We start from the raw sequence: 25070 nt of genomic DNA, 5'->3' as shown, positions 1-25070 counted from the left end.
AGAAGACCTTGCCCCGGCGACGACTTGGTCCGGCGGTGGTTGAAGGGTTCGGTGGAGATGGAGGGGAGGGTGGGTGGATCTGGCTGGTGGTGGAGCCGAAAGGAGCGAGTTCGAGTTGGGGACGAAGGGGATTTGGGAATTGCAGGCGGGTGTGGAGACAAGGGGGAGGATAATTGGTGTCAGTGTGTGTAAAATTATAGGAGTAACCTCCATACCATGCCAATGGAAGTCTGGCCGGGTCGTGGTTTCGCTGAACCCTGTTGGGTAACATGGTAAATTCACCTTGGATATTTTTTCGCGTTGGCGCCCTAGGAGCCAAAAGTGAACAGGCGCGCGCGGGTTTTCTTGCCACGTGACACGTTTGCAAAATATACTCCCTCCTTTTCTTTTTTACTTCCCATATAAGATTTGTCTTAAATCAAAAAAATTAAAGTTTGACCAAATTTATATACAAAATTATCAACATCTACAATATTAGAGATGTACAAGATGAAAGTTAATTAAATGGTGCATCTAATGATATCAATTTTATATTATTAATTGTTAATATTTTTTGGTATACTCTTGGTCGAACTTCACTATGTTTGACTTGAGACAAATCTTATATGCGGACTAAAAAGAAACCAAGGGAGTGCTAGACAAATACATTTTACCCCTCTTGTTCCACAACATAGTGCACCCACGCTTCTCGAGATTTAAGTTTGACCATATATTCAACCAACAAGACCGACTGCAGCGGGGGCAAAAATTGGTATAATATATGGTCAAACTTAAATCTCGAGAAGCATGGACGCACTACATTGTGGAACGAAGGGTATTTATTACGCTATATTTTAGTACAAAATTAACAAGATTAGTGTAATGTATGTGTTAACATTCTTGTAAACCACGACGGAAGCAACGAACCCACCAACTCCATCAAACTTGGCCTTACGATGCCTAAGACGGGAAAATATTAGGAGCCTATTTGGTTTCTGCCCAGGACTACCCTGCCAAATCACGAGTGTCGTTGGCAAGCCAAAAAATTGGCGACCAATTCGACCGCCCGCGTTTCGCCAGCAACTGGGTGCATAAAGTATAGAGAGAAGGGTTGGGAGTCGTAGGCTTGCCAAAGTTTTGGTTCCCATCTAAACATGATGCAGCTTCCCAATCAACACCAATATATTGGTAAGGCACGAGATGGATGCAATCCAAACAGCCCCTAGATGCTCCCGAAGCTTACATGCTCCCATGCTACGGGAGCACACGAGCCTTAGAATCTCATATCCAATGGTCGAAGGAGATTCACTGCATTCGTGTAATTAAGTAACTCTTTGAGGGTTTTTTTTTTGCAGTCTGTGGAACCTTTGTAGGAGACCATTGGATCTCCTATCCGGCGGTAATGTTTTAGATGCACCAGGTATGCATCCGCCTAGGACGACGCTTAGCAGCTTGTCGAGGAGGAACACCTAAGGCACTAGAGGTGATTGGGGGTCTCCCATGCTCAAAGCCTAAAGAATTATGGGGAGGTGATTTGCACCAGGCAACCGCGCAACCAACGATCAACACAAGCACTCCACATCGCGCACTGAAGACATATATATAAGATATTGGGTGTTAAACTCTACTGGCACATGTCGATGTTTGTGTGCCTGAATAGCAAAAGAAGACTAAAGCTAGCTTCATTACCCCTCGACACACCAGATCGGATGAACGCTAGAGCCAGATCCCTTCCACCACCACGGCGCAACGGGAGAGTTAAGAGGATCCATGCAAAATGTATAGACCATCATCTCTCGCCGACGAAAGATGACAGTGAGGGAGGGCTCGCTGGATGGCCGTTAGAGACTGCATGAAGACACGTGCAGTGGACTACACGAGGAATGAGGGAGGGATAATATAACACATATCACCCAATAAGGTAACATATATGAAGACACATGCGGTGGACTACACAAGGAAGGAGAAGGGGAGGGACTACATAGACGAAGCCTTCTCTTTCGAACCCCGTGTAATGTCAATGGAATATAGATGTCAGGGAGAGATCGCATTTAAGTCTCCATGAGAAAGAGAACAAGACAACACGTCGATCACATCTATTGAGGCTAGCACACTCAAATGTTAAAGGAGGGAGAGGTGGTTGGCGCCAGCCCATTTTCGATCCCCTTTGGCTTTGAAATATAGGCCGCGTCCGGCTCCTCTCCGCTCCCTCGGATGCGCTCCCGGAGCGGACCAACGGCTAAAACCGAGCTTCACAGCTTTGCGGAGTCAGCAATATCGGAGCAGAATGGAGGAATTCCGAACAGGGCCATAGTAAGTGAGACACCTTTAAATGGTCGACATGCGCCACTTAAACACACCGGTCCGTGCACGACAATTGGCCAAATCCTAGTAACGAAAACTTTGAATATATTGTGGTATGATAGTTCTATTGGGTTAAAAAAAGTCTATAGGACCTGGGAGGGGTACACCACACATAAGTAAGTAAAGCCCCAATCAGGATTAGTAAGATCATTCCCACCACAATAATTATGAACATAGATTAGGTTATTACATATAACAATTATAAAGCGTTTGTGTATGTTTTGCTACTCCATTTTCATAGCTCGCACCATATTTGGCCAAAGCTAGAATAAAGTTTTCGAAAAAAACAAATGTCAACTGTGTGGCCCACCGGTCATAGGCAGCCCTAACCATTCATAAAAATTTCATCCAAATTGCCCGCTGCCCCCAGCCCGCCCGCCGCCGCCGCCGAGATCTAAAATTTCCCCCGCGCCGCGAGCAGCGCGCTTCCACCGCCGCCTAATCCTCAGCCTCGCTGCCTCCTCCACCACCGCGCTCCAATCGGATCCAGTTCTTTGCCGGCCATTACCTGCGCCTCCCCGACTGCCTTTTGCCGCCCCCACCTCCGCCTCCGAGACCTAGATCCCACCGCCGCACACATCCCCGCCCAGCTCGCTGGTCGCCTGTACCTCCGCCCCCACTTGACCTATCCTTCCCGCTCAGCTCGACCGCCTGTTCCTCGTGGATACTTCCCCCCTCTCCCGCGTCGTTAACCTCCCCGTCGGCAGTCGCGAAGAAAACCCACGCCCGTTACACGAGTCCCCAATCTTCCTCTACGTCATCGGCCTCAAGAGTACGATGTCCATGCAACCCCGCGAGCCACAACACACCTTGACTGAACTTCTCCAGCTCCTTCGGAAGGTAAGATGCATGTCTCCAGTCTCCTTCTCTTCAGTGTTTAATTCAAACTATATTGTACAGGAATTAAACATTAAGTACTTGTTATAGTCGGATTTATTCAAGCACTGGATTCATTGATTATCTTTTCGAGTCTTGTAAATCTGTTACGTATTTTAATTGCTTTCCACAGTTAACTGTGATTTTCACCAATGTTTGCTAGTACTACCTATGACCGGTGGAAGCTTTCTATTTCACCAGATGTTAACTAATTAATTGGTTCTAGGGTGTAAAATCTACATCCTAAAACAGATTAATTAGTTAGCAATACGGCTGCCTTATGGAAAGTTCCCAATTTCGACCCACAATGATGATGCTTGTTCTCTAAATACAAAAGACCAAGTTACTGTGTGTGTGCAATTTTTATTTACTGCTTTTCTACCAAAACCAGTGGACTATTGAATGCAAAGTTTACACATGAGGTATAAACATGATTGAACTCTGATATGTTGCAGGTTAGATGGTGATTGTGAACTTTAAACCATGCCGTGCTTTTGTGAATTATACGATGACAGAATAAAGTTCTATGATGTACCCGGGCCATAAGGGCAAAAACAATTACAGTGCAGAATGGCTGGATAAGACTAATCATTTTGTAGAACAAGCCTTCTCTAGGGCAGATGCTCGTGGAGTGTTATTCCCATGCTGTTGCTGAATGGTATACTTGGCTTGACAATTCGTGACAGGTTCTCTGCACTAGTCACATATAAAGGCAAGCAGGAGCCTGCATGGTCGTGAAAGCATGAGATGGCTAAGGATCCCGCTACATATTGGGAGAGGTGGTTAGACAACCTTGTACAACAAGTGGAGGAGGAATTCTGGGTTAGTGCAATCAATAAAGACTATGAACCAATGCATATTATTTCCGGGCCTCATTCATCTAGTTCTGTTGTGTGCAGAATTACTATAGATGGCAAGAAGGCACTGAGGTTGCTGCAAGAAGGGCTGTTCACAACTCAATCAAAAAAATATAGATGATATGATATATGAGGCACGGGTTTAGGCTGTAGTGGACTATTAATTTTTTTGTTTTAAAAACAGAGATATGTCGGCCGAACGCTTGTAGGACTTATCTTACTGTGGATCAGTATATGGAGGTAAGCTCCTTCTGTCCTTCATCATTTGCCATGCTTTTGGTGTGCTTTAGACAGATGGTAGCACTCTTGAAAGGCTTTTTCAGTTTCCTCTAATCAAGTGGCAGCACGTTGATGCTTCATTTTAAGTGGGTCATGCTAGCTGAACAAAAAACTTAAATTTTGTGTTCCTTATACCTAATTGAGCCTCGACAGTTCTTGTAATGGTTGCCTGTGAGTGTTTGTTTGATAATCTCTGTATAGGATTTGAAATTGATGTAAGATATGTGCTGCTACAGTTTTCTGAAGTAACTATGCAACTTCAGGGTGAGGTGCTTTTTTTGTTTAGAACTTGATATATTTGTAATAAACTTGCTGCTATTGGTATGTTTGAACTTATTGCAACTTGAAATCATTTCAATAAACTAGTATTGACATTATCTCCTACTGCCGATCAGGCCATTATTTCTGCTGCATGCCCAAGTATTTCCACATCTTGTTCTGATGATATAGGCTACTTATTGTTGGTTCATTGTAGGTCTCTTGAAGCTTTATATAAATGTTTACATTTGTTCTTACATAACACTAAATGGAGCAGATGACCGATGTTCACGCTCTGTTTTAGGGGCTTTTGTTGCTCTTCTTGAAATTACTACCCCTTTTTATTTGCAGGTTCTTGATTGGATTATGTATTTTGGGCACTTCGCTGGTGCCATCTTCCTCGAGGTGAGAGTTGATGTATGTGGTGATGTGCGTGTGATATTGTTGTATGTGCCAGTTTCATATACCATTACCACACTGCTGCAGGAGGGAAAGAATATCAGTGAAGGGTTTCTCTATTGTAAGATTTCTAAATTCCTCATTTATTGTCTATCCAAGCAAGAATAGTCCTCATGTCGTTATGGATGGTGCGTACTCTTTTAGCCCTTCAGAAGTTTCTTAAACGACACATGCATTTTACAAATATCACAAACTATTTAAAAATCATTTACTACTATGTCATTGTTAATTATATTGAGCATCATCTCTAAAAGGATAGAAGATGCCAAAACATGTCAGGAGAATGATTCTGGGGTGCTGGGTATTCATATTCGGGCTACCTTGCTTGGAATTAACATTTTTTTACATTTAATATACTTCTGCACATACCAGACAAGTAATGGAAATAGGAAGCTCATATTAGTGAAAGATTGTCTGCTGATAAAATATGTACTATTGCACCTTGAATCGAGATAATTTCCTCAACCTCCACTTCACCGAACTCTTCTTGAAGTTTAAAGTTCAGTGTACCTGTTTTCTGGAAATGGTAATTTGGAAAGAGAGCTGCTGTTGCCTGTTTTCTGGCATCCTTTTTTTACATGTCATATGTTATTTTACGTGTTTCTGTGCCTTCCTCATCGGCAATACAGTAAAGCTCCGTAACTTCATTTTTTGGCATGTTACAGAATGACATATTGTCTTGAACATCCTAGAAGGACGATGCTCCTGATGCCTGTAGAACCTTTTGAACCTAATAAATCATGCTATGTCTGCTCTGAGGTATTTTGCGCTGTCTTAAGGTATCATGTTCTTATATGTTATTCCTCTTTTGTATCTGACATGAAACTAAAACTGAATGCATCAGACCCCTCTTCTGCTGGATGTCAACACTAAGGCCACGAAGCTTAGGGAGGTTATCGACAAGATTATAAAAAGCAAACTTGGAATGATCCTCTCGTTGGTAATGATTGGATCTACACTTGTTTTTGAGGATGGTGATGGCTTAGAGGAAGACGAGGCTGCAAACTATGCTTCAAACCTTGAGAATGTACTATCCTCATAGACTCATAATGTTTCCTGTTCAAGGCAAGGGCCAATGGAACAATGCACTCCAATGCCATTTCTGTCCTTTTTGGACTGTGCCCTTGCGTTTCCATATTGTCGATCAACTATTACATGTCTTGACTGAACTGTCAGCTCCAGTATTAATGGCACAAAGCTTGCTGTTGAGGATTTCCGGCAGGAGTTGTCATGCAACATTAACATCAAGCACAGGTTCATATTTGTGTTTTCCACGTATTAATGCTTTGCTAGAAAACACGCTGGCTTCTTAGGCTGGTTGTAATGGGGAGTATTATATAATAGTATCATGCATATGATACTAGTGTATGATACTACATCCGTAATGGAGAGTATCGTATTTTGGTATCATATAAGACTATATTTATTGCCATGCATGACACAAACTAGTACATCATTTAATATGATATGGTATCATGATATGATACTCAAGTCTCTCTTTCTTCATTTAATTCTATGCCACCTCATCAAAAAATTGCTTAGTTGGCGTGCATGATACTACTTATGATACTCCCATTACGACCAGCCTTATGGGCCAGTTATGTCATCTAAAACTATAACTCAGCTGGATGTTTGCATCGAATAATATTTTTCTTGGTTCCCCTTACCTTCCAACAGCCTTTATAGAATATTAGTTATGAATGACTCTTGCACAACAAAAACTAGGCGGTCATAGATGATTCTAGTTACTTACTAGCTTAGAATGTGCCTGAAAAACCTTTATACAATGCTGCTAATTAAAGTTAGCAGATGATTTCCCACTGTCCCAGAGTAGTAGCATGATACTGAAACTGCTGTTGTTTTATAAAGTGTTTTCACATACAGATTAGTTTTATCATGTATTTTTTTCCACACATTCCATGCTTAATATCATACCTCAAATACATTGACAGGTCGCTCTATTGTAAGGCAAACCAGACCTGAACACCGTATTTCTTCCTATCCACTTTTTTACTTCAGCACTTTGTCAATGACTATAGCTTCATTTCTTCTGTGATCCATGCAGGGAGGAGTTTGATGAGGAGAAAGAGCCTGACAAAATGGTTTCATCTGGATGGTCTGCTCTTGTGGAGGGACAGATTAACAGTAATGGGGAGAACAAATCGACAGCTTCATCCTGTGCGCATTCCACTGATGACACTATTGAGGATCCATCGACTAAACCTGGGATGAAGCGCAAGCTGGGTGAAATGTTGGAAATAAAGGAAAACTATCATGCATCCAGCAGTGCTTAGGTGTTTTGGTCTAGTTGATGTGTGGTCTATGCTATAGCAGATTGTATATCCTGATTCAAGTGTTCTAGCAATTTAGCAAATTAAGCTAGCCTTTCTTTGAATTCATGGCCGGTATGAATACGATGTATGGTGAAGTTTTGCTGATTTATGAATTATTTGAGCTATGGCTGATATTAATCCAGATTTGGCGTTTTGTTACCTTGGTTATCATTGTTAGTTGCAGCGCGTTCCTATTCTATATAAATTATTCTACATAAATTATTCATGTGGCTGGTATGAATTATTTATATCTCAAATTATGGATGAAATGAATAAAAAATAGGTCAATAAACTTTATATGATAAAATAGATGGCATGGTGTATAAATTCGTTAGTGAAAGCCAAGTCTCTTATTTTTCTGAAGATTTAATTGCTAATAAATACTTGTAAAAGCCTAGTTTGGAGCACACAGTGCTGGTCATCTTTTTTTTTTGAAGGGTTAGTGCTGGTCTGCTTTTGGTCTGCTGGATGCGATCGATGGGATCTCCTTCGCACAGAGCTGCCCCGAGTGAGCCGGCCCATTTCACATGCTGTAGCTATTGCCCCATTTAGCATGGCTGCAGCGATTGCATCGCCATGGCACCATACGATTGTAGCAGCTGTTTTTTTAAATTTCAAAATAATTGCAAAAGGAATATTCTTGGAAGCACAAATATTTTATTAAATTATGAACATTATTTGAAAAATACAAATATTTTTTTAAACTGGGAACATTTTTTGAAAACAAGGCCAGTTTAAAACATTTCTGACCATTTTTTTATTTGTGTATTTTTTAAACTGGGATTTTTTCTTGAAAATTCGGATCATGTTTTGAAAATGCCATTTCCGAACAATTTTTGACATGGGAACTTTTTTGAAATTTGCAAGCAATTTTTTAAAGCACAATTTGTATTCATATTTCTAACAAAAAATTGCGAACAAATTAAAAAACGGCGACTTTTCCAGATTTCGATAAAAAATTGTGATTTATCAAATTTTGTGATTTTTTGGAAAAACAAAGAAGGAAGAAAAAACAAAGGAAAAAAATGTAGCCGCGCCTTGCAGCAGTGGTTTTCTTATTTTTAAAAATTTCAAAATTTGTTGAAAAATAGAATATTCTTGGTTGCGCAAACAGTATATCAAATTTTGAACATTTTCTGAAAAATACAAAAAAATTAACCGGGAACAATTTTTGAAAATGTGAACAAGTTTAGGAACATTTTTTATGTATTTTTGAAACTGGAAATAATTTTTGAAAATTACGATCATTTTTTGAGAATGCGAACAACTTTTGAAAATTTCCATTTTAAAAATATTTATGAACTTATTGTTTAAATGGGAACACTTTTGAAATTTGCAGATAATGTTTTAGAGCACAAACATTTTTTTGATATTTGGAACAAAAAATTGTGAATTTTTTGAAAACAAGAACATTTCTCAAATTTGAAACAAAAATAAAAAAAAACAATTTTTCCAAAGAAACAAGGAAGGAAGGAAATAAAGGAAAAATAATAACTAAAAATAATATATCGAATTATAAAAAACAAGAAAATAAAACTGCAGAAACCGATTAAAAGCCACAGGGAAAAGACAAAAAAAAAGTAAAAAGCCAGATCGAAAATGTTGTTAAAACCGGACAACTTAAACAAACCGGCCAACTACGTTCGCTCGTTTCTTTGTGTACGAATGTGCGACATCGTCAATTGGGATTTTTCGAGATTGTTTGCACCAGTTGTGGTTGCGTGAACACAGGGCAAGCTGCATGGGCCCTAAGCAGATAAAAAGAATAACATTGGGCTGGTTGGTCTAATAGCAATAGTCAAGTCCAAGAGGTGTGACCCGTGTTATCATGACGGCTGGGTCTAAAGCGAGCTGATCGTGTGAGTCCGATACAACAACCTGAGATCTCTGCATCCCATATCAACCTGACTGGTTGGGCCAGGACCATTCTGATAATGTGGACTATCTTGAGCACGGCACATTAGGGGCAAAAATCAACGACCGCTCAAAATTGGAGCAAAGAAAGAACAAAAGCCCGCTGGTAAGTCCGTGATGACTTATATATTGGGATTATGACGGCGAGGAAATATTTGTCATAAAACCGTCACCAGTTTTCAAGGGTCGTCGTCCTCTTGATGATCCATGATGGTTCTAGGCTAACCGTCATCGATGGAATACCATTGATGATGGTTTCTGAATTCGTCACCGCAAATCCATCATAGATTAACAGGTTTGTTGTAGTGGTTGGTGCTGTTGAAGATGTTGATGAAGATAGCCCTCCCCAAGATGGGGGAGTTGTTGGTGATGATGATGACGATGATTTCCCCCTCCGGGAGGAAAGTTCCCCTGGCGGAATCGCTTCGCTGGAGGGCAAAAGTGCTCTTGGCCAAGTTCCGCCTTGAGGGGGCGGCGCTTCGTCCCGAAAGTCCTCCTCTGATTATTTCTAGGTCAAAATGACTTATATACCAGAAGATGGGCACCGGAGGTGGGCCGAGGAGGGCAGCACCCACTAGGGTGCGCCTGGGCCTCCTGGCGCGCCCAGGTGGGTTGTGCCCACCTGATGGCCCCCCTCTGGTACTTATTTGCTTCAATAATTCTTAAATATTCCATAAAAAATCCTTGGTAATTTCAACTCATTTGGAGTTGTGCAAATTAGGCAGCTTGACATAGCTTTTTCAGGTCCAGATTTCCAGCTGCCGAAATTCTCCCCCTTGGTGCATACCTTGCATATTATGAGAGAAAAGGCATTATAATTAGTCCAAAAAGCATTATTATACAATAAAACAACATAAATAATAGTAGGAAAACATGATGTAAAATGGACGTATCAATTAACTCCTAGGTGAGTCAAGTGATTATTATACCCAGACATTCTGAGTATGTGCTCACTAACAGAACTATTCTCCTCCATCTGGCAGCTATAGAACTTGTTGGAGACTTCATATCTCTTAACTCGGGCATTTGCTTAAAATATCAACTTCAACTCCTGGAACATCTCATATGGTCCATGACGTTCAAAACGTCTTTGAAGTCCCGATTCTAAGCCGTAAAGCATGGCACACTAAACAAACGAGTAGTCATCAACACGCGACTGCCAGGCATTCACAATGTCTGCAGTTGCTGGGGCAGGTGGTACACCTACTGGTGCATCAAGGACATAATTCTTCTGTGCATCAGTGAGGATAATCCTCAAGTTACGGACCCAGTCCGTGTAGTTGCTACCATCATCTTTCAACTTAGCTTTCTCTAGGAACGCATTAAAATTCAAAGGAACGGTACCACGGACCATTGATCTACAACATAGATATGCAAAAAAACTATCAGGACTAAGTTCATGATAAATTAAGTTCAATTAATCATATTACTTAAGAACTCCCACTTAGATAGACATCCCTCTAGTCATCTAAATGATACGTGATCCAAATCAACTAAACCATGTCTGATCATCACGTGAGATGGAGTAGTCCTCAATGGTGAACATCACTATGGTGATCATATCTACTATATGATTCATGTTCGACCTTTCGGTCTCCAGTGTTCCAAGGCCATATCTGTATATGCTAGGCTCCTCATGTTTAACCCGAGTATTCTGCGTGTGCAAAACTGGCTTGCACCAGTTGTATTTGAACATAGAGCCTATTACACCCGATCATCACGTGGTGTCTCAGCACGAAGAACTCTTGCAACGGTGCATACTCGGGGAGAACACTTATACCTTGAAATTTTAGTGAGGGATCATCTTATAATGCTGCCGCTGTACTAAGCTAAATAAGATGCATAAAAGATAAACATCATATGGAATCAAAATATGTGATATGATATGTCCATCATCATCTTGTGCTTTTGATCTCTATCATCGAAGCAACGTCATGATCTCCATCGTCACCGGCTTGACACCTTGATCTCCATCGTAGGGTCGTAGTCATCTTGCCAACCATTGCTTCTATGACTATTGCTACCGCTTCGTGATAAAGTAAAGCAATTACATAGCGTTTGTATTTCATACAATAAAGCGACAACCATATGGCTCCTGCCAGTTGCCGATAACTTGTTACAAAACATGATCATCTCATACAACAATTTATATCACATCATGCCTTGACCATATCATATCACAACATGCCTTGCAAAAACAAGTTAGACGTCCTCTACTTTATTTGTTGCAAGTTTTATGTGGCTGCTAGGGGCTTCTAGCATGAACCGTACATATCTACGACACAAAAAATAACAACGGTGATTTATCAAGTTTGCTGTTTTAACCTTCACAAGGACCGGCTGCAGTCAAATTTGATTCAACTAAAGTTGGAGAAACAGACACCCGCCAGCCACCTTTATGCAAAACTAGTTGCATGTCTATCGGTGGAACCGGTCTCATGAACGCAGTCATGTAAGGTTGGTCCGGGCCACTTCGTCCAACAATACCGCCGAATCAAAATAAGACATTGGTGGTAAGCAGTATGACGATCACCACCCACAAATCTTTGTGTTCTACTCGTGCATATCATCTACGCATAGACTTGGCTCGGCTGCCACTGTTGGGTAACGTAGCATGCAATTTCAAAAATTTCCTACGCTCACGCAAGATCTATCTAGGAGATGCATAGCAATGAGAGGGGAAGAGTGTGTCCACATACCCTCGTAGATTGAAAGCGGAAGCATTAACTTAACGCGGTTGATGTAGTCGAACGTCTTCTTGAATCAACTGATCAAGTACCGAACGTACGACACCTCCAAGTTCTGCACACGTTCAGCTCGATGACGTCCCTCGAACTCTTGATCTAGTAGAGGCACAAAGGAGTCGATGAGTTCCGTCAGCACGACGGCGTGGCGACGGTGTTGGTGATGTGATCGGCGCAGGGCTTCGCCTAAGCACTACGACAATATGACCGGAGGAGTAAACGGTGGAGGGGGGCACCACACACGGCTAAGAAACAACTGTTGTGTTTTGGGGTGCCCCTGCCCCCGTATATAAAGGAGGAAAGGGGAGGAGGTCGGCCCTTGGGGCGCGCCAAGTGGGGGGAGTCCCACTAGGACTCCCACTCCTAGTCGGCTCCCCCTTCCTTTCAACGGAGGGGGAAAAGGGAAAGAGGGGGAGAGGGAGAGGGAAAGGGGTGCCACACCCCCTCCCCTAGTCCAATTCAAACTCCCTATGGGGGGCACCACCTCGTGGCCTGCCTCTCCACTCCCCTATGGCCTAATAAGGCCAATTACTTCCTCGGGGGGTTCCGGTAACCCCTCAGTACTCCGAAAAGTATCCAAACCTCTCCGGAACCATTCCGGTGTCCGAATATAACCTTCCAATATATCAATCTTTACCTCTCAACCATTTCGAGACTCCTCGTCATGTCCGCGATCTCATTTTGGACTCCGAACAACCTTTGGTCACCCAAACACATAACTCATATAATACATATCGTCGACGAACGTTAAACGTGCGGACCCTACGGGATTGAGAACTATGTAGACATGACCGAGACACCTCTCCGGTCAATAACCAATAGTGGAACCTGGATGCTCATATTGGTTCATACATATTCTACGAAGATCTTTATCAGTCAAACCGCAATGTCAACATACGTTATTCCCTTTGTCATCGGTATGTTACTCGCCTGAGATTCGATCGTTGGTATCCTCATACCTAGTTCAATCTCATTACCGGCAAGTCTCTTTACTCATTCCGTAGTGCATCATCCCGTAACTAACTCATTAGTCACATTGCTTGCAAGGCTTCATATGATGTGCATTACTAAGAGGGCCCAGAGATACCTCTCCGATACTTGGAGTGACAAATCCTAATCTCGATCTATGCCACCCCAACAAACACCTTCGGAGATACCTGTAGAGCATCTTTATAATCATCCAGTTACCTTGTGACATTTGATATCACACAAGGCATTCCTCCGGTATCCGAGAGTTGCATAATCTCATAGTCGGAGGAATATATATTTGACATGAAGAAACCAGTAGCAATAAAACTGAACGATCATTATGCTAAGCTAATGGATGCGTCTTGTCCATCACATCATTCCACTAAAGATGTGATCCCGTTTATTAAATGACTATTCACGTCCATGGCTAGGAAACTTAACCATCTTTGATCAATGAGCTAGTCTAGTAGAGGCATACTAGGGACATGGTGTTTTGTCTATGTATTCACACATGTATCAAGTTTCCGGTTAATACAATTCTAGCATGAATAATAAACATTTATCATGAATAAGGAAATATAAAATAACAACTTTATTATTGCCTCTAGGGCATATTTCCTTCAATTTCATCATGCACAACCCTGATGACAAGCCAAGCAATTGTTTCATTCTTCTAGTGTTCTCAATCTTTTTCAACTTTCATGCAATACATGAGCATGAGCCATGGATATAGCACTATAGGTGGAATAGAAGATGGTGGTTGCGGAGAATACAAAAAGAAGGGGAAGTCTCACATCAACTAGGCAAATTAATGGGCTATGGAGATGCCCATCAATTGATATGGATACAAGTGAGTAGGGATTGCCATGCAATGGATGCACTAGAGCTATAAGTGTATGAAAGCTCTAAAAGAAAGTAAGTGGGTGTGCATCCAACTTGCTTGCTTACGAAGACCTAGGGCAATTTGAGGAAGCCCATCATTTGAATATACAAGCCAAGTTCTATAATGAAAAATTCCAGTAGTATATGAAAGTGACAAAATAAGAGACTCTCTATCATGAAGAACATGGTGCTATTTCAAAGCACAAGTGTGGAAAAGGATAGTAACATTGTCCATTCTCTCTTTTTCTCTCATTTTTTCATTTTTTTGTTTAGGCTTCTTTGGCCTTTTTTTAATTTGGGATTCTTTGGCTCTTTTATTTTTATTAAAGTACGGAGACTCATCCAACTTGTGAGGGAATCATAGCTTCCATAATCCTTTCCTCACATGGGACAATGCTCTAATAATGATGATTATCACACTTTCATTTACTTACTACTCAAGAATTACAACTTGATGCTAGAACAAAATAGGACTCTACATGAATGCCTCCTGTCGTGGAATTGTCACGGCAGATGCCCTAACATGAGGACTTAGGTGTGGAGCCATCGCAATGTAGTTAGCTTGAAGGGGTTAAATGGGACAAGGGACATAGAGAGTTTGTACTGGTTCAGCCCCTCGCGGTGGAGGTAAAGGCCTACTCCAGTTTAAGGTTGTATTGCTTGGGCTTCGATTACCAAGGAGCGAATACGCTTGACCTAGTTCTTGATCTCTTCTTTCTTGTCCTAAACCGCCGCCGGGTCACCCCTTTATATACACAAGCTGATGCCCGGCGGCTTACAGAGTCCCAGCCGGCTCATACACAACGTGTCTGGCTCGGTGACAGAACTACACTTTCCTTAACATACAAGTTACATATGGCGGTTTACGCTCATGGGCCTCAAGTCTCCTCCAGGTCTTGGGCCTTCAGTAAGCTTGCTTCGTGAACCGCCATCTTCAACATCTTCATGGGCCTTCTTGTTATGAACCGCCAGTGGTATGACCCGGCCCCTCCTAGGCGGGTCATACCTAATAGTTATATCCCCAACGTTAGGCCCCAGGTTGATGTGGACTTGTCCATATCAATCTTCAACACTTAGAAAAATCCCTCCTCATCTGTCCTTGCGGGATCTTGTAACCCGCCATGACATCATCTCCTAGAATTGTGGTAACTCGCCGTGACGTCACCTCATATTAATATCACACGAGGCCCAAGTCTTAATATGCCTTCACTTTTAGTGAATCTCCGAAAATCGAGGCGTATGTACTGTCACATATCCATTTTTCAGCCTCCTCGATTCCCGTGCATGTCGCTTATCCTTCTACCTTATAAATAGGGCTAAGGGTCCCTTTCACTTTCGCCCATTGCCTCCTCATCTTCATCCTCTTCCTCGCGACGCCCTCAACACCCGATCTCCGCCACCTGCCTCGACCATGGCCGCCGCATCAACCTAAACTGACCAAAGTTCATCCGCGTGCCCCCGCTGCTTCAACAGCCCCGGTACGCCTTCCTTCTTCTCTCACCGTAGATCCCATTAGGGTTTTGTTGAGTTCTTCGGAGTTCATCTCTGTTCCTTTTAGTTCGTCCCTGTCCTCTGTGGTTTTGATCCAAACTTAGTGCTCCTCCTGTACGGCATTAGTTGTAGTACTCATTTTTGATATTTGAACACCTCCTCTGCGTGAGAGATCCAATCTGGACATATGAACTGCTCAGCTGCCACAACTTAGGTGTAGAAAATTTTCCATTATTTGAACTGCCGTCGATCCAAAATTATAGCATCGGTGTGTGAAAGATGTTTGTCCAATACTTAACAATTTTTCCATTCACAAACCTGAAAATCGATAACTGGGTGGGAGGCTTAACTCATAAACCGTAACCCGCCAGGTACCATTAGTCCCCTTTTAAGCCGCAAATAGTTTACCTTTATGAATCCAATGCTATCCTCCGGCTTAACACACTTGCATGTTTCATCTTTCTTTACCTTTGAACCAACAGCCGGCTTAACAACATCACCTTAAACCAGCAATTTTTTTCCTTTCAGATCATCAACAATGACTAAGACATTCACTGCATGCAACTGGGTACCATCCCGGGTTACTAAGGAAGACCTGAACAATTTCGTTGTAACTGGCACCCTAGCCAAGAAAGAGGACATACACTAGAGGGTCCCAGGCCTTGAAAATGCTCCTGAGCCCAAGGACGGAGAAGTGATTGTTTTTGCTGACCACATGATTCGGGGGTTTAGTCCGCCCGGCTCAAAGTTCTTCTGGGACGTACTTCACTTTTTCCAACTTCATTCTCAAGACATTGGGCCCAATTCCGTGTCCAATATTTGCAACTTCCAAGTATTTTGTGAAGCTTACCTTCAAGAGGAGCCCACGGTTGAACTGTTTAGAGAGTTTTATTATTTAAACCATCAGACAGAGTTTACTAATGGGCCAAGCTTGGAACTCGGCGGAGTTTCAATTCAGAAGAGGAAAGAGGCCAGTTTTCCTTATGCCAAACTTGGTTCTATTGCCAAAACACATCTCCAGCGGACGAGAATCCTCTGCCGGGTTACCATGACCACCGCTTAGCAACACACATCCACTCCCCCGCGGACCAGCATGAAGGAGCGGGCCGAATATGCGCCCACTTTTTCAAAGCTCAGAGCCTTCATGGCTAACGGTTTAACCGACATCGACCTTGTTTGGTGCTGGGTCTCCTGGAGGATCCTGCCACTAAGCCGCTGCCCCTGCTTAATGTGCGAATATACCGGTGACCTAAAAGATCCCCAACGCCACTACTAAATTCAACTATCTGACGCAGAAATCACTGAAGCAACAAAGGCTTTGTTGAACGAATCCTGGGCAGAGTGCAGTAAAACCGGACTTAGTCCTTACTGCACCTTCAACAAGTCGCCTGCTGTAAGTGTTGCACATCATACTTTCAGTTCAAATCATGTTTTCATTAATACTATCCACTTATGATTTTCTGACCTCCATAGGCCGTAGAAGAAGCCGTAAGATAAGCTGACCAGGCCGACCCGTACCAAGACCAAGGCCACCAAAAGGCTTGCCAAGAAGAAAACCACCGATCCCTCCGAGTTAAACTTGGATGATGATGGTGTTGATGATGAGTCGAAGGTAGAACTTGACTCTCTTAGCTCATTTTTTGTACATCTGATTGACAATGATTGTTATCAGGAGGAAGTCGAAGCCAGCCGTGCGGGTGATGAAGAGGTAATTGTTCTTTCCTCCGATTCAGAATCTGTGCCAAAACAGAAAACTCGCCAAGCAAGCCGGAAAGTAAGGTTTTCTCATCCTTTGGATTATTTGGATCCCAACTTAATTTTTAAGAAGCAGCAACATGAAGCTCGCAGCACAACCCGGAACAGCGGAAGCGGGATCCTTTCCTCCGGCTTACCGAACACCCCAGCTCCTTGTAAGCGTCGTCCAGAGGTCTCAACAAACTCCGACTTAACTTATCCTAGGGCCGGTCTTTTTTGACAACCTCTTAATCCTTCCGATTCAAATTATCAGGGAACGTCTCATTCTTCCTCTGGCGACTCATCGAGGACTCATGTCCCAGCCTTCAAACCAGTGCCTGGGTAAGACTATCAAGTCTTTTCTTTCAATTATATACTCAATAGTTGCACTAACCTTATATTGTGTTTCATTTACAAGGCTATGGTAAAGCCAAGCAAGAAGATGAAGGTGACAAAAAATACTGAGAACCCTTCTGACCCAGAGCAACAGTCAGCAGAGACCTCCCACCAAGCCCCTGAAGCCACAATTGATGAACCGCCACTGGTTGATCACAACATTGACATGGACTAGATGGATGTTGATCCAGCCACCACCAATCTATCAAGCCCCATTAAGCCGCCAAGACCTATCAAGCCGGCTGAAGAAAAGGCTGATGACATTGTCATCACTGGGCATGGTTATACAGAGCCTCTCAACCCAACTGTCTTGTCAAAACACAGCGCTAAAGAAGAAATTTCTAGCGCTGACAAAGGCAAGTGGTCAGCCAATCTGGAGAGCTATGCACACTTCAGTGCCCAAGAGATCCACTCTGGGTACCTGAACCTCCTGTACACAAGCCGTGACTTTGAAGCTAGCTTAGTAAACTTGATGAAGGAGCACTTTGAGGTAACCACTACAACTCTCTTCATATGAATATACTTCCATTAGCCACCAAGTTTATTGAACAGGATAGAATAAAATGTGCTGTAAACTTTAATAACTTTGTAGATCAATCCCAGTAGCCCCTAAGGGCCAGTTTATCCTTTCAAGATAAACCGGCACTTCCAATAGTAATACTTCAACTTTGCATGTGTAGCCCCAAAGGGCCGGCTTAATCTGTCAAGATGATCCGAGACTTTTAAATAGTAACGATTTAATTTTCACTTGTAGCCCCCAAGGGCCGGTTTAATCTCTCAAGATGAGCCGAGTCTCATTACCATAGTTGTCCATAAAATCCAAATATATAGCCCCCATGAATCAGCTAGTTATCATAAAGCAGCCGAGTCATTATAAAATTATCTTGAAAAAGAGCAATGTGCATTAGCCCCCAAGTGCCAAGTAAAATACTTGTATTGTGCTAGGGACTTATTAAATAAACTCATTGTAATCCCACCCATTGTTTATATCTTGCAAGCTGAGCTTAATGGCAAAGAATCCCAAGTCACCGACCTTCAAGAAAACATCAAGTCTCAACAATCAGAAACCTCCAAGGCCAAAGCCGAGTTAACCATTGCTTTAGCAGATATGGAGAAGATGAAAAAAGACTTCAAAGCTGATCAGGCAGGCTGAGAAACAGAGAAGTTGGCCCTGTTGAAAAGAGCAGAAGACGCCGAAGCAGCTTTTACATTGGTGGCTGAAGATCTCACCGGTTTAAAACATCAAGTCAATGCCATGACTGCTGCCTTCTTTGGTAAATAACTTCATCTCAATTTTTTGCTTTCAATGCATTGTAATCACTATGAACCTGGCTTATAAATTTTTCTTGATGATGCAGGCTCCAGAATTGCCCACCTTGGCTCAAATATGCACGAGAAATTGAAAGCTGCCTACACCCTCATAGAGCAATTATATACTGGCGCGCAACGAGCCATCTGCACAGCTGCTCATAAAAAACAGCTGCCAACCCTTATCAAGGATACATTGGAGAAGCTCTCTGTGCTGCCCCTGCGGATTGATGAACTTAAGAAATTCGCTGCCAGAGCCGGTGCTCTCACCGCGCTAACCAAGCAGATCTTGAGCCGGTGGACTTGGCGAACGGCTGCCCCCAGCGTGAAAGAAGACGGGTCTCCCTTCAGTGTAGAGGACTTTGCTTCCATAGCCAGGGAAATGCGTCCTCTAGCTAGTAAGCTGGCTGAAGATACCAATCTGTCACATTATCAGCCGGTTTATGATGCTGATAACAAGAAGGTCAAGGCGCCAGTCCATGATTCACATGACCTTACTCCTCCCATCCGTAAGCACACTTTTGCTCCTGACATTGACCCGTTAACACTTATTAGTGACGAAGCTATATTCAGAGTTTTGACTAGGATCAACTGGGTAACCTCTGACTTCCAGCCGATGGGTGAGGAGGAGGAGGATGAACCGGTGTTGGATGACCCACAACCCTCAACGCGCCAAGGCCAAGACCAGTAAGCCGCAGGCCGGCTTAGCATCTGCTATCTGTGATACTTTGCCAAAACAATTATTCTTTTGGGCTATCATTTGCCTTGTAATAAGCTAGCTTTCAAACAATTATCTGTCACACCATCGCGCATGTTTACTTTCAAAACACTTGATGAGTTGTATTGATCTTCTTTGATGATCTAATGTTCAAGCTCATATTCATTATCAATTTTTCCTAAGCATATTGTCATAACCCCTGCATACAAACAGAGCACAAGCACCTTGGCGGCTTACCCCAAGGCGGGTCAAAAAGCCCCATATAACAAACCACTGGTGACTATAATGGCCATAACCAGGGTTGGCTTATCAAAAACCTCGTATGATTATAACAAATAAATATCATACATGTGATACTTATGTGTATTGCCGGCTTACCAGTCCATGGGCAATAAAGGCAACAGTCCAAATACAGAGCACAACACTGTATAATTTATTCACGCTGCCAGCTTACAACGCCTTAGACAACAAAGGGTAACATCCCCCAAAATTTTGAGAGTACATGACTCCATGGGTATGATCATCATATACTGGCGACTTAACGTCCGAAGCCAGGCCGGCTTATCAAAACAATAGATTTTATGAAATAAAGACCAAGCATCATGGCCTCACTACTAGAAAAAGGCTGTTAGTGCCGCACCTATTTTGGCTATTAATGGCGCACTATAGGTGCACCACTATTACCACGCCACTAGTAACAAATACTAATGGCGCACCTCTGGTGCGCCATTAGTATTGCAGGTAACAGTGGCGCACCTTGTAGTGCGCCATTACTATTGCTACAGGTGCGCCACTGGTAACTTTTTTTTTGAATTTTTTTGATTTTTTCTGAATTTTGAAGGCGGGAAAATAGTAGTGGCGCACCATCTAACCCCCACCGTGCGCCATTGCTATTTTTGAATTTTGAATTTAGATCTGGATCGCGATTTTTTTGCCCTTTTTTGCTTTTTTGCTTGTTTTTTTGCACAATATTTTTTAAAATTTTGTTCTCGTTTTTGGATCTTGTACGTTCTTTTGTCGGAGAGGAGTTCACCAGAGAGCAGGGCCGAGGAGAGACCATGAGGAGGAGAGGAGGGAGGAGGAGGAGGTCACCGGAGAGGAGCTCGCCTACATCATCGGAGAGGAGGAGGAGGAGGTCACTGGAGAGGAGCTCGCCTACATCGCCGGAGAGGAGGAGGAGGAGGTCGCTTGAGAGGAGTTCACCGGAGAGGAGGGAGGAGAAACCGTGAGGGAAGGGGAGGAGAGGAGGAAGGAGGAGCTCACCGGAGAGGAGGGAGGAGGAGGTCATTGGAGAGGAGGGAGGAGGAGATCATCGGAGAGGAGGGAGGAGGAGCTCACGAGAGAGGAGGGAGGAGAAGGTCGCCGGAGAGGAGGGAGGAGAAGGTCACCGGAGAGGAGGGAGGAGGAGGTCGTCGGAGAGTAGGGAGGAGGAGGAGGAGGTCGCCGAAGAGGAGGAGGAGGAGGTCGTCGGAGAGGAGGAGGGGAATATGGTGGAGGAGAGGAGGGGAGATGGAGTGGAGGAGAGGAGGAGATGGAGTGGAGGAGAGGCGGAGTGGAGGAGAAAAATGAAGAGGTAAGGAGGAGAGGACCCCGCCCATCCATATATACGGCATAGTAATGGCGCACCGTGGGCAGGTGCGCCATTACTAACTATTTTTTTATCTTTTTGATTTATTTTGAATTTTGAAGGCGGGAAGATAGTAATGGCGGCAGGTGCGGCATTACTAACTTTTTTTTATTGTTTTGATATAGTTTGAATTTTGAAGGCGGGAAGATAGTAATGGCGCACCATGGGCGGGTGCGTCATTACTGAGTTTGATTTTTTTTGAATTTTTTGCCTCTCCAGATCTTGAAAGCCCCATAACTTTTTTCTATTAGGTTTTTGAGGATTCTAAAAATCTTCAACGAGTGCGCCATTAATACTCTAGATGCATGCTGGATAGCGGTCGATGTGTGGAGTAATAGTAGTAGATGCAGGCAGGAGTCGGTCTACTTGTCACGGACGTGATGCCTATATACATGATCATGCCTAGATAATCTCATAATTATTCGCTTTTCTATCAATTGCTTGACAGTAATTTGTTCACCCACCGTAATACTTATGCTATCTTGAGATAAGCCACTAGTGAAACCTATGGCCCCCGGGTCTATCTTTTATCATATAAGCTTTCAATCTACTTTTATTTGCATCTTTACTTTTCCAATCTATATCATAAAATACCAAAAATATATTTATCTTATCATACTATCTCTATCAGATGTCACTTTCGCAAGTGGCCTTGAAGGGATTGATAACCCCTTTATTGCGTTGGTTGCGAGTTCTTTGTTTGTTTGTGTAGGTGTGTGGGACTTTTGAGGAGCCTCCTACTGGATTGATACCTTGGTTCTCAAAAACTGAGGGAAATACTTACGCTACTATTGCTGCATCACCCTTTCCTCTTCAAGGAAAACCAATGCAAGCTCAAGACGTAGCAAGAAGGATTTCTCGCGCCGTTGCCGGGGAGGTCTTCACTCAAGTCAAGACATACCAAGTACCCATCACAAACTCATCTCCCTTGCATTTACATTATTTTCCATTTGCCTCTCGTTTTCCTCTCCCCCACTTCACCCTTGCCGTTTTATTCGCCCTCTCTTTCCCAATCTTCTCTCTCTTTCGTTTGCCTTTTTTTGTTTGCTTGTGTGTTGGATTACTTGTCGCGATGGCGCAAGATAATACCAAATTGTGTGATTTCTCCAATACCAATAATAATGATTTCCTTAGTACTCCGATTGCTCCTCTTAATGATGTTGAGTCTTGTGAAATCAATACTGCTTTGCTAAATCTTGTTATGAAAGATCAATTCGCCGACCTTTCCAGTGAAGATGCCGCTACCCATCTAAACAAGTTTGTTGATTTGTGTGAGATGCAAAAGAAGAAAGATATGGATAATGATATTGTTAAATTTAAGTTATTTCTGTTTTCACTTAGAGATCGTGCTAAAGTTTGGTTTTCGTCTTTGCCTAAAAATAGTATTGATTCTTGCAACAAGTGCAAAGATGCTTTTATCTCTAAATATTTTCCTCCCGCTAAGATCATCACTCTTAGAAACGATATTATGAATTTTAAACAACTTGATCATGAGCATGTTGCCCAATCTTGGGAAAGAATGAAATTGATGATTCGCAATTGCCCTACCCATAGTTTGAATTTATGAATGATCATACAAAATTTTTATGCCGGATTGAATTTTGCTTCTAGAAATCTTTTAGATTCGGCCGCGGGAGGCTAGTTTATGGAAATCACCTTAGGAGAAGCTACAAAACTCCTTGATAACATTATGGCTAATTATTCTCAATGGCACACCGAAAGATCTACTAGTAAAAAAGTGCATGCTATAGAAGAAATTAATGTTTTGAGTGGAAAGATGGATGAACTTATGAAATTGTTTGCTACTAAGAGTGCTCCTATTGATTGCAATGATATGCCTTTGTCTACTTTGATTGAGAATAATAATGAATCTATGGATGTGAATTTTGTTGGTAGGAATAGTTTTGGAAACAATGCTTATAGAGGAAACTTTAATCCTAGACCGTTCCCTAGTAATTCCTCTAATAATTATGGAAATTCCTACAATAATTCTTATGGTAATTTTAATAAGATGCCCTCTAATTTTGAGAATAGTGTTAAGAATTTATGATCTCTCAAAAGAATTTTAATGCCTTGCTTGAAGAAAAGTTGCTCAAAGTTGATGATTTGGCTAGGAAAGTTGATAGACTCTCGCTTGATGTTGATTCTTTGAAACTTAGATATACTCCTCCTAAGCATGATATCAATGAGTCTCTCAAAGCTATGCGAATTTCCATTGATGAGTGCAAAGAAAGAACCGCTAGATTGCGTGCTAAGAAAGATTGCTTTGTAAAGGGTGTGTTCTTCTAGTTTCCAAGAAAGTAATGATGAAGATCTCAAAGTTATTGATGTGTCCCCTATTAGATCTTTTTTTGGCAATATGAATATTAATAATGATGGGACTGAAGATGAGTCAACTTTAGTTAAAAGGCGTCCCAATGATTCGGAGTTTTTAGATCTTGATGCTAAATTTGGTAAAAGTGGGATTGGAGAGGTCAAGACTTTAAATAGCATTGAACCCACTATCATGGATTTCAAGGAATTTAATTATGATAATTGTTCTTTAGAAGGTTGTATTTTCTTGTTGCAATCCGTTGTGAATTATCCTCAAGCTTATAGTCAAAATAAAGCTTTTACCAAACATATTGTTGATGCCTTGATGCAATATTTTGATGAAAAACTTAATTTGGAAGTTTCTATACCTAGAAAACTTAATGATGAATTGGATCCTACTATAAAGATTAAAATTAAAGATCATGAGTGTTATGCTTTATGTGATTTGGGTGCTAGTGTTTCCACGATTCTGAAAACTTTATGTAATATTCTAGGTTTCCATGATCTTGATGATTGCTCTTTAAATTTGCACCTTGCGGATGCCACCATTAAAAAGCCAATGCGAAGGATCAATGATGTTCTCATTGTTGCAAATAGAAATTTGGTGCCCGTAGATTTTACCGTTCTTGATATAGATTGCAATCTTTCTTGCCCTATTATTCTTGGTAGACCTTTCCTTAGAATGATTGGTGCGATTATTGATATGAAGGAAGGGAATATTAGATTCCAATTTCCATTAAGGAAAGGCATGGAGCACTTTCTAAGAAAGAAAGTTAAATTACCTTATGAGTCTATCATGCGAGCTACTTATGATTTGAGTGCCAAAGATGGCACTAATTAGATCTATCCTCGCTTTTATGCCTAGCTAGGGGCGTTAAACGATAGCGCTAGTTGGGAGGCAACCCAATTTTATTTGTGTTTTTGTTTTTGTTTCTGTTTAGTAATAAATTTTGCATCTACGTTTTGTTTAGATGTGTTTTTGTGTTTTCATTAGTGTTTGTGCCAAGTAGAACCTATAGGATAACCTATGGTGATAGTTAATTTGATTCTGCTGAAAAACAGAAACTTTGCGCGCACTAAAATAATTTTGTTAATTCACAGAAACGTGATTTTGCATTGATTCTTTTTTCTGTAGATCAATAGACAAATTTCCCAGGACTTTCTATTTTGGTAGGATTTTTAGAGTTCCATAAGTATTCAAGGGTTACAGATTGCTAAAGACTGTTCTGTTTTTGACAGATTCTGTTTTTCGTGTGTTGTTTGCTTATTTTGATGCATCTATGGCTAGTATTAAGTGGTATGAACCATAGAGAACTTTAAATACAGTAGGTTTAACACCAATATAAATAAATAATGAGTTAATTACAGTACCTTATGTGGTGGTTTTGCTTTCTTTCACTAACGGCTGTTGAGTTTTGTGTTGTGAAGTTTTCAAGTTTTGGGTAAAGATTTGATGGACTATGGAATAAGGAGTGGCAAGAGCCTAAGCTTGGGGATGACCATGGCACCCCAAGATATTCAAGAATAGCCAAACGCCTAAGCTTGGGGATGCCCCCGGAAGGCATCCCC

At 42.0% G+C, this 25070-nt stretch overlaps 1 long non-coding RNA gene across 9 annotated transcripts; it reads left to right on the top strand.

Annotated features, from left to right (window-relative positions):
* Window positions 1-2697: 2697 nt before the first annotated feature.
* LOC123138031 (uncharacterized) lies at window positions 2698-7564 on the top strand. Of its 9 annotated transcripts, XR_006468784.1 has the most exons (9): window positions 2698-3183; window positions 3906-4041; window positions 4119-4316; window positions 4751-4826; window positions 4965-5018; window positions 5100-5200; window positions 5738-5831; window positions 5917-6326; window positions 7138-7564. It is a non-coding gene; the product is annotated as an uncharacterized lncRNA (long non-coding RNA). The 9 variants fall into 9 exon arrangements; XR_006468779.1 differs by lacking the exon at window positions 4751-4826 and having other exon boundaries at window positions 5100-5133; XR_006468778.1 differs by lacking the exon at window positions 4751-4826.
* The last annotated feature ends 17506 nt before the right edge of the window (window positions 7565-25070 follow it).

Source organism: Triticum aestivum, chromosome 6B, assembly GCF_018294505.1.
Source record: "Triticum aestivum cultivar Chinese Spring chromosome 6B, IWGSC CS RefSeq v2.1, whole genome shotgun sequence".
In the NCBI taxonomy this organism is placed as follows: Eukaryota; Viridiplantae; Streptophyta; class Magnoliopsida; order Poales; family Poaceae; genus Triticum; species Triticum aestivum.
This window is presented reverse-complemented; position numbering and strand designations above follow the sequence as displayed.